Source organism: Triticum aestivum, chromosome 7A (assembly GCF_018294505.1).
Source record: "Triticum aestivum cultivar Chinese Spring chromosome 7A, IWGSC CS RefSeq v2.1, whole genome shotgun sequence".
NCBI classification, from domain to species: domain Eukaryota; kingdom Viridiplantae; phylum Streptophyta; class Magnoliopsida; order Poales; family Poaceae; genus Triticum; species Triticum aestivum.
This window is the reverse complement of record NC_057812.1, coordinates 144,556,127-144,567,195: the sequence shown is the minus strand read 5'-3', so window position 1 is coordinate 144,567,195 and position 11,069 is coordinate 144,556,127.

Here is an 11,069-nt window from a genome sequence, read left to right as displayed (position 1 = left end):
CTATCCAGTCAAAACGCCCGTAGATTAGGTTTGATTCGAAAATTCTAGGTTTAGGTTTCCGCCGAAACCATCTCGGACCCACCGAGTTGAAAAACTCGGTCCCACCGATTTGGCTTATGCCATTGCACAAGTGAGACTCGGTCTGACCGAGAATTACTTATCGGTGTGACCGATTTTGGAACTCTGTGAAACCCTAGCAGTCTCGGTGCCACCGAACTGTGACTCGGTCCTACCGAGTTCACTAGTTTAGGTTCCAAAACTGCTTCGGTATCACCGAGTTTGAAAATCGGTAGATTCGAGATGATTTCAGTGGGAAACTAAAACTAAGTTTTTGGATCATTCTTTTTGCAAAAATCTCTGCATTTTGTGATGCTCATCCACTCTATCTCTTCTATAAACTATTCACAGGGTCAGCAGTCAGTTTGCAGCATGTCAGATCAAAGTGATAGCCAAAATATGTCAGAGCAGCAAGTGGTGATGAGTGAGGGCACTAGTCCCTCCAGTTCATCTGATGAAGGCAGCAGGAGCACTCCTAGCAATTTGCCAAAGGCTGCCACGAGACAAAGGAAGAAGAGGACTTCAGATTCCGAAGATGAGGACTATGTGGCAGAGGAAGAGGCCACTTCCAAGAGAGTTGAGCCAGCTCAAGGCACTAAGCCAGGTCTGAAAATCAAAAGGCCAGCAGGCAGGCAGCCCATGTCAAAGGCAAGAGCCTCAACTGAGAAGCCCACTCCCCAAGAGCCAGTTGCAGCTGAGGGCAAGAAAAGAAGGGAAAGGGTGAAGAAGACTGTGGCTAGAGTACTTGGAAAAGCTTCCATCATGGAAGAGGAAGAGGAAGAAGAGGTAGCTGCACCAGCACCCAAGGCACCCAAGCTGATGGGTGATGCCATAAGGTCAGGGGCTACTGCATCTAAGCCCAAAGCTGCCTCCAAGCCAAAACCAAAGAGGAATACAAGGAGCATTATTGCAGCTGAGAAGAACAAGGCCCCAGTGCCTGAGACTGTTGCTGAAGAAGAGGAAGAGAATGTCCTAAGGAAGCTAAAGCCCAAGATCCCAGACCACAACGATGCTCATCCTGTGGCTGAGGATATGAAGCTCAGGAGAGATTCAGGGCTAAGGAAATGGAGAGAAGCAGACCCGTATGCTTCAAGGAGAAGGACTGCCCTGGACTACAGGTTTCACACCAAGGAGCAGCAGGATTTTTATGAGACAGTGCTGCTAGATAAGAAGCCCATTGTCTGTGATATGCGTTGGGTTGATTGGACATACATCAAGGACAATGAGGAACACTACCCAGGAGTATATGACAGCTTTAATGCTTGTGGAGTAGCTGACTTTGTTGGGCAGAAGCTCATAAAGTGGAACGAGGAACTGATCATGCAATTCTACTCCACGGCACACTTTTATCCAGATGGGAGGATCACATGGATGTCTGAGGGTACAAGGTACCAATCTACAGTGGCTGAGTGGGCACAGATCATAAATGCCCCAGAGGAGCAAGATGATGACTTGGATATCTATGCCAAGAAGAAGATGGACCATAACTCCATGTCCAATATGTACAAGGAAATTCCCAATGAAGCTCTTGACACCTTCAAGTTTGGCTCTGTGCATTACCTTCTGTCAGGACTGCCTACGATCAATTGGATACTAAGGCACACCTTATTGCCTAAGTCTGGAGATCACAAGATGATCAGAGGCCATGCTATCAACTTGCTACATGTGTTTGATGTGCCTCAGAAGTTCAAGGTGATGAGCCTCATAGTGGAAACAATCAAGAGGACTGCAGCAGATCAGAAGAGGAGTTGCGGATATGCCCCTCAGATTCAGGAGCTCATCAACTCCAAGATGGGCACGGGCATATATTTATTGGACAAGGAACATTTGCCCATCCGTCCAGATTTTGAGAACAATGAAGTTGTGATGACTGAGAACGAGCCATCGTCTGCACAAGCTTACGCAAAGAAGGAGAAGGCGAGGAAGGAGAAAGCTTCCAAGATGCCAACTCAAGAGGAGGCATCTGAGTATTTCTTGAAGACTAAACAAGAGCAGCTTGGTTACTTGATTGCATCCACGTTGAGGATTGAGCAAAGTCTGGCCACCCTCACTCAGAATCAGCAGAGCCTAGAGAGAATCATGGAACAGAAGTTCTATGACTTGGATGTCAAGGTAACGGAAGTTTAGTCTGCAGTGGAGCAGCTCCAAGAGGACATGCAGGAGAGGAGAGGCAGGACTACCACTCATGCCTTTGCCAGAGTGCCACGAGGCCCGAGGTCATCTGCCGTGCCAGTTGCTCACACAAGAGCCACCACCTCAGCACTAGCCACAGCCTCAGTTCCACCAGCTCCAGCATCTACTTCAGCTCCAACTCCAGCGACTACTTCAGCATCTACCGAAGCCTTCGTCCTTGGAGTAATCCGGACTCCACCACCACCTGAAGATCAAGCCTGAGCGTCGATCTAGTGCTATGCATTTTCTAGGAACTCTTTGGTAACTTGTTGCCAAAGGGAGAGAAGATGTATAGATCATAGGCTTCGAGAGAGAGAGAGTTGCTTTTCTCTCTTGCTTTATTTGGTGGCTTTTTCGAACTTGTTTGCTTCTGAGTGCTTGAGATACTACGTCATTATTTGTGAGACATTGATGATCATGTGTTTGATCATAAGGTACACTTAATGCTTGCTTAATGCTATTATCTTATCTATCTTATGTGATCATTCATTATTCTTGGTGATGAGTGCATGTATTTCATTCTTATCATTTTGAGCGCTCCACCAAGATGTATGTGACATGGAAGAGTAACCCATGACTCTAACTCTTTGTGCATTTGCAGTCCAAAGCAAATTTTAAATATGCACAAATTTAGGGGAAGCTCTTACTTATCACATACTTCTCAAAGCGACGATATATTTCTTGCTTATTATCATTTGTCGAAGCTTTGATCTATATGTTGTCATCAATTAACAAAAAGGGGGAGATTGAAAGTGCAACTATCCCTAGGTGGTTTTGGTAATTCATAACAACATATAGCTCATTGAGCTAATGCTATTCCAAGATGATTATTTCAGGAAAGCTCAATGATTGGCATGGCATGGATGTGAAAGTGGAACCCTCAAAATGCTAAGGACAAAGGATTGGCTCAAGCTCAAAAGCTGAAGACTCTTCATTTTATATTTTAGTGATCCAAGATCACATTGAGTCTTTAGGAAAAGCCAATACTATTAAGGAGGGATGAGGTGTTGCTTAATGAGCCTCTTGCTTCATGTGCTTAGTGATATGCTCCAAAACCCTCAACTACTTTCCCATATCCACATATGACCTAAACCCTAAGCCAAACTCGGTCCTACCGATTCTTCCTATCCGGCGCCACCGAGTTTTACTTGTCATTAGCCACTACCAAACCCTAGCAATTCGGTCCTACCGATAGGGATCTCGGTCTCACCGAGATGGGGTTGCAAACTCTCTGTTTCCCTTTCGTAACTTTTCAGTCCCACCAAAAGAGCGAATCGGTCCCACCGAGATTGCAATGTAAACTCAGTGTTTCCCCTTTGTAACTTTTCGGTCTCACCGAGTTCCACTCGGTCTCACCGAAAGAGCAAATCGGTCCCACCGAGTTTGCCTGACCAACTCTCTGGTTAGCTAATTACCAAATTCGGTCTCACCGAGTTTGTGTAATCGGTCTCACCGAGATTACGTTATGCCCAAACCCTAACCATATCGGTCCTACCGAGTTGCATGTCAGTCCCACCGAAAATCACTAATGGTCACTAGGTTTACATTTTCGGTCCGACCGAGCTTATTGATTCGGTCCCATCGAGATTGGAAAATTGTGTAACGGTTGGATTTTGTGTGGAGGCTATATATACCCCTCCACCTTCTTCTCATTCGATGAGAGAGCCATCAGAACACACACACCATTCCAACTCATATGTTCTGAGAGAGAACCACCTACTCATGTGTTGAGACCAAGACATTCCATTCCTACCATATGAATCTTGATCTCTAGCCTTCCCAAGTTGCTTTCCACTCAAATCTTCTTTCCACCAAATCCAAATCCTATGAGAGAGAGTTGAGTGTTGGGGAGACTATCATTTGAAGCACAAGAGCAAGGAGTTCATTACCTACACACCATTTGTTACTTCTTGGAGACTGGTGTCTCCTAGATTGGCTAGGTGTCACTTGGGAGCCTCCGACAAGATTGTGGAGTTGAACCAAGGAGTTTGTAAGGGCAAGGAGATCGCCTACTTCGTGAAGATCTACCGCTAGTGAGGCAAGTCCTGTGTGGGCGATGGCCATGGTGGGATAGACAAGGTTGCTTCTTCGTGGACCCTTTGTGGGTGGTTGCTTCTTCGTGGACCCTTCGTGGGTGGAGCCCTGTGTGGACTCGCGCAACCGTTACCCTTTGCTGGAGCCCTGTGTGGACTCGCGCAACCGTTACCCTTCGTGGGTTGAAGTCTCCATCAACGTGGATGTAGGATAGCACCACCTATCCGAACCACGGGAAAAACATCCGTGTCTCCAATAGCGTTTGAATTCTCCAAACCCTTCCCTTTACATTCTTGCAAGTTGCATGCTTTACTTTCCGCTGCCTATATACTCTTTGCATGCTTGCTTGAATTATGTGATGATTGCTTGACTTGTCCTAAAATAGCTAAAATCTGCCAAGAACTAAAATTGGGAAAAGGTTAAGTTTTTATTTGGTCAAGTAGTCTAATCACCCCCCCCCCCTTCTAGACATACTTTCGATCCTACAGTCTCCTGGCTCCTCCATTGCTCCGGGGGGTGCACGAGCTCGCCGGGCCCTTGCGCGTGCCTCAGCCACAACCTGAGGAGTGGACAAGGAGCAGAAGGGCGGCGTGCCCCTACAAGCACAGTCCATCAGTTCGGCAACGCGTTCTAGTAGTGCATCGCGGCCGCTCTCGGTCAGCCTGCACCGTAACAGCTCTCGTGCCATGATGAGCATGGCCCGCACGTTCGCCTGCTCCCGCCGGGTGTGCGGTGATGTCACCGCTGCGTAGCTTGAGGCCCTCGCGGTGGCCCGCGCGCACCGCTGCGTGAGGGTGGAAGATGCCGGTCCGCGTCGCCCACGCCCCGCGGTGTTCGGCAGTATGCGGGCCGCCTGGAGTGCGGAGTTGAGGTCTTCCTGGGCGGACGGTGCTGCCCTGATGGGCCAAGCTGCCCAGCTGTCAGCGTTGGTCCTCGGGTCGCCGGATATTGGAACCGCGGAGTGTTGGCGGGTCAGCTGATGGAAGAGAGGCTCCAGCGCACCCTACCTGGCGTGCCAAATGTCGGATCACGGGTTCCGGCAAAAAACCCTTAAGGTTCAAACTCTGGGGTGCGCGCGAAGATCTCTCTCCCCCTAGCTCACGATCTCACCGCAATCTCAAAGCTCGGCCCGCCGAACCCGAAGAACAAGGGACATAAGAGTTTATACTGGTTCGGGCCACCGATGTGGTGTAATACCCTACTCCAGTGTGGTGTGGTGGATTGCCTTGTAGGATACGGATGAACAAGTACAAGGGAAGAACAGCCTCCTAAGGAGAGGTGTTCTTGAGCTCGGTGAGCTTGCGTGTGTGAGGATGGAATGGATCCGATCCCAGATGAGTTGCCTCCTACGGTGGTGGCTAGTCCTATTTATAGAGGCCCGGGTCCTCTTCCCAAATATCAGGCAGGAAGGGATCCCACAATGGCCAATTTGAAGGGGGACAACTAGTACAAGCTATCCTGACAAAAGATGGTCTTCGCCTGCCAAAGGCTCTGGTGGTGACGCCGCCGTGGGCTCTGCGATGACCTCCATCCTGCCGTCCTGCTGGTCTTGGTCTCGTTGCATCGATATGGAAACCTTTGCCTAATGCCTCGGGACCCCTCGCCTGCGCCTGCTCCTTTAGCACCAAAGAGGAAACGAGTACTATGCGCCCGCTAGCACCCGCCTGGCCTTGGTCGTCATGGCTCACGTCACGGGAATCTCACGAGGTGCCCCTTGCCTTGATCTCTCCGCTGCTCGCGAGCCAACCTAGTGAGGCCACCCCTGAGGAGGTCTTGCGTCGTCCGCCTCGCGAGGCTTGGCCCCTCGCGAGGGTCTTGAGTGTTTGCTGGTGAAGATGGGCCGTACAGGGCCGCTGATGGAGCCACGCCGCAGGCCGCAGGCAGGCAAGTCTGGGGACCCCCATTCCCAGAACGCCGACATGTATAAGAATATGTATACATAAAATACTAACCATGTTTAAAACGCGCCCTGTTAAGAAAGTAGCATTAGGATGTTGACAATCCACGGATGCATCAGTTATCCGCATAAATGATTTCTGCCTCATCATCAACCCACTTGATCAAAAACTGGTGCATAGTAGACGACACGCATTGGTTGCATGAACCCAATCACGGCCTAGTATGACGTTGTAGTTACCTTGCACCTCGGCGACAAAAAAAGCAGTAGCCAAAGTTTTGCTCCTGACTGTAAGCTGATGGGGAATGTTGCATGAAAATCAAATTCCTACTAACACCCAAGATCTATCTAGAAGAAGCATAGCAATGAGAGGGGAGAGTGTGTCTACGTACCATCGTAGACCGTTAAGCGAAAGCTTATATAACGCGGTTGATGTAGTCGTACTCTTCGTGATCCAATCACGATCCAAACTGATCTAGCACCAAACGAACGACACCTCCGAGTTTAGCACACGTGCGGCTCGGTGACATCTCCTCCTCCTTGATCCAGCAAGAGAAGGGAAGAAGTAGATGGGATCTCAACCAACACAATGACGTGGTGGAGATGGTGGTGGTGGAGCAATGGCAGCACTTCGCTAAGTGAAAACCGTGGACTAGAACTATGCTGGGAGGGAGAGACGGGGCAGTAGCCAATGCCAATGTGTTGGGGTGCCTTGCTGCGCCCCCTCCCCTATACTTATAGGTGTGGGAGGGCTGGGAGTCTAGCCCTACTCCTAGTAGGACTGGCGCCAAGGGGGAGGAGTCCTACTCCTAGTAGGAGTTGGACTCCTAGTCCCTTTCCACATGTCTTAGCCACATGGGACTCTTAGGGGTTGGTGCGCCTGGCCCATGAAGGCCAAGGAGCCCCTTTCAGCCCATGCTGGCATGTGGGACTTGGTGGACCCACTTGTGGACTTCTGGACCCCTCCGGAACCTTCTCAAAGCTTCCCGGTAAAACACCGAAAAACTACACCTTTTTCCAGAATCCCGAAAACGACTTTCCATATATAAATCTTTACCTCTCGACATTTCCAAGACTCCTCGTGACGTCAGGGATCTCATCCGGGACTCCGTATAACTTTCAGTTACCAATCATCAAATATCCCAATACTACTGTAGCGTCAACGAACGTTAAGCGTGCGACCCTGCGGGTTCGGGAATCATGTAGTCATGACCGAGACACCTCTCTGGCCAATAACCAGTAGCGAGACCTGGATGCCCATATTGGTTCCTACATATTCCTCGAAGATCTTCATCGGTTGAACCACGGTGTCGAGGATTCGGGTAATCCCGTATGCAATTCCCTTTGTCCTGGTGATATGTTACTTGCCCGAGATTCGATCGTTGGTATCTCCATACCTAGTTCAATCTCGTTACCGACAAGTCTCTTTACTCGTTCTGTAATACAAGATCTCGTGACTAACTCAAGGCGAGGTTGGTAGCCAAGGGCTACGTCCAGCGGCAAGGGATTGACTTTGAGGATGTGTTCGCGCCCGTGGCGCGGATGGACTTGGTGCGTGTGTTGATCACCCTCGTCGCTCACCATGACTGGCAAATACACCACATGGACATCAAGTCAGCATTCTTGAATGGTGACCTGCTCGAGGAGCTGTATGTGCAGCAGCCGCTGGGATACGTGAAGACAAGGTGTTGCGCCTCCGCAAGGCCATGTACGGTCTGCGCTAAGCTCCAAGGGCGTGGAACACGAAGCTGGATGACAGTCTGAGCACACTCGGCTTCGAGCGTTGTCCGTCGGAGCACGCGGTGTACTGACGAGGCACAGGAAACTCACTGCTACTCGTTGGGGTGTATGTGGATGATCTCTTCATCACCGGCGTGAACACGGAGGAGATCGCAAGCTTCAAGCAGCAAATGACCAAGCTGTTCTGCATGAGTGACTTGGGCAAATTCAGCTTCTACCTTGGCATCGAAATCCACCGGGAGCGTGATCGGATCATGCTCTGCCAGACGGCATATGCCAAGCGTCTGTTGGAGCGAGCTGGGCTGTCAGACTGCAACCCAGTCAGCACACCAATACAGGCAAGATTGAAGCTGAGCAAGGACGGTGTCGGGGATGCCGTGGATGTCATGTACTACCAAAGCATCATCGGAGGTTTGCGGTATCTGACCCACACAAGGCCAGACGTAAGCTTCGCTGTAGGCTCTAAGGAGGTTCATGGAGGCCCCTGCTGCAAATCACTATGCAGCGGTGAAGAACCTGCTTTGTTACATAGCAGGGACGCTGGAGCACGGATGTGCGTTCAAGCGCGGGAAGGGCGAGCTGAAGCTAACAGGGTACAGTGATTCAGATCATGTCAGGGACATCGTCGATCGGAAGAGCACGACGGGCACCATCTTCTTCCTCGATGAGAACCCTATAAGCTGGTAGTCGCAAAAGCAACGAGTGGTGGCCATCTCTTCATGCGAGGCCGAGTACATTGCAACCACCACAGCTGTGTGTCAAGGGATTTGGCTGGCATGGCTGCTCGACGAGATGCTGAACAAGGAGACAGTGCCGTCGAAGCTGTTCATCGACAACAAATCAGCGATCTCTTTGTCGAAGAATACCGTCTTCCATGACCGGAGCAAGCACATTGAAATCAGGTTCCACTTCATCCGGGAGTGCATGGAGGGAGGGAAGATCGACATTGACTACTTCGAACCAGTAATCAGCTCACTGATGTTCTGAAAAAGGGACTTGGACGTTCGGCATTTCAAGAGCTGAGGAGGAGGATCGGCATGACTGGAGTTCTTAGGAAATAAATCAGCAACGACAAGATTAGGGGGTGATTTGTTGACAACTTAATCTAGTCATTGGTAGCAATAGTTAATTTCCATTTTTCAGTTAAATTCAGTTAGGCATGTGTCGCGGCTATGCGTGCCGTGCATGTAGGGCTAGGACCCGGTCTTGGTGCTCGTGGTATGGCACGGGCGTGAGCCAGATCATGGTGCCGAGGTAGGATCTCTACTGGCCACCGTTTCTTCCTTGTACTAGAAAAAATAGCGAATGAGAAAGTCAGAAAAATCGCAAGATTTTACGCGACGCCAAACACCAGTGTTCATCTCTATCAGAGCGAGTGTCAGAGATCGAATTCTGATAGCTGCTGCCTGCAACCCAGCTCAGGATGTACTTCACTGCCATTGTAGCGCGTCCGGCAGTTTTTTGGCAATTCTAGAGCTTTGGTTTCTCCTTCGCGGAGTGTAGCTACAAGCGGGTGTGGAGGATACTATTTTGTGGAAACACACGGCCTGTGGGAGGTGTTGGGAAACGTAGTAATTTCAAAAAAATTCCTACGCACACGCAAGATCATGGTGATGCATAGCAACGAGAGGGGAGAGTGTTGTCTACGTACCCTCGTAGACCGAAGCGGAAGCGTTATATCAACGCAGTTGATGTAGTCGAACGTCTTCACGATCCGACCGATCCAAGCACCGAAAGCACGGCACCTCCGAGTTCTGCACACGTATGGCTCGGTGACGTCCTCGCCTTCTCGATCCAGCAAGAGGGGCGAAGTAGTAGATGAGTTCCGGCAGCACGACGGTGTGGTGACGGTGTTGGTGAAGAACAATCTTCGCAGGGCTTCGCCTAAGCACTACGAAAACTATGACGGAGGATAAACTAGAGGAGACGGGGTTGCCGGCACACGGCTTGGTGTTTCTTGATGTGTCTTGGGTGCTAGCCCTACCCCTCTATTTATATGTTGAGCCTTGGGGTCGAAACTTGGAGTAAAAGCCTCCACAAAGTCAGTTTCACCCGAAAGGCAAGAGTCCTTCTCGGACTCCAGGGCCAGACGCCAGGGTTCCCGGCGTCTGGACCCAGACGCCAGGGACCCTGGCGTCTGGCCCCTGGACTCCGCAAAACTTCCTTTTGCGCTTTCCAAAAACCTCGTGGGCTTTCCCCTTTGGCCCAGATAAAGTGTTCTCGTGCCCAAACATTTCGGGAAACATCCGGAACCCCTTCCGGTGAATTCCAGAACCCTTCCGGAGATCAAACACTACTATCCACATACCAATTTTTACTTCCGGACCATTCCGGAGTTCCTCATCATATCTGTGATCTCATCCAAAACTCCGAACAACATTCGGTCACCAACATACATAACTCATAGTACTATATCGTCAACGAACGTTAAGCGTGCGGACCCTACGGGTTCGAGAACTATGTAGACATGACCGAGGCACCTCTCTTGTCAATAACCAATAGCGGGACCTGGATGCCCATATTGGCTACTACATATTCTACGAAGATCTTTATCGGTCAGACCGCATAACAACATACGTTGTTCCCTTTGTCATCGGTATGTTACTTGCCCGAGATTCGATCGTCGGTATCTCAATACCTAGTTCAATCTCGTTACCGGCAAGTCTCTTTTCTCGTTCCGTAATACATCATCCCGCAACTAACTCATTAGTTGCAATGCTTGCAAGCCTTAGGTGATGTGCGTTACCGAGAGGGCCCAGAGATACCTCTCCGACAATCGGAGTGACAAATCCTAATCTCGAAATACGCCAACCCAACAAGTACCTTCGGAGACACCTGTAGAGCACCTTTATAATCACCCAGTTACGTTGGGATGTTTGGTAGCACACAAAGTGTTCCTCCGGTAAACGGGAGTTGCATAATCTCATAGTCATAGGAACATGTATAAGTCATGAAGAAAGCAATAGCAACATACTAAACGATCGGGTGCTAAGCTAACGGAATGGGTCATGTCAATCACATCATTCTCCTAATGATGTGATCCCATTAATCAAATGACAACTCATGTCTATGGCTAGGAAACTTAACCATCTTTGATCAATGAGCTAGTCAAGTAGAGGCATACTAGTGACACTCTGTTTGTCTATGTATTCACACATGTATTATGTTT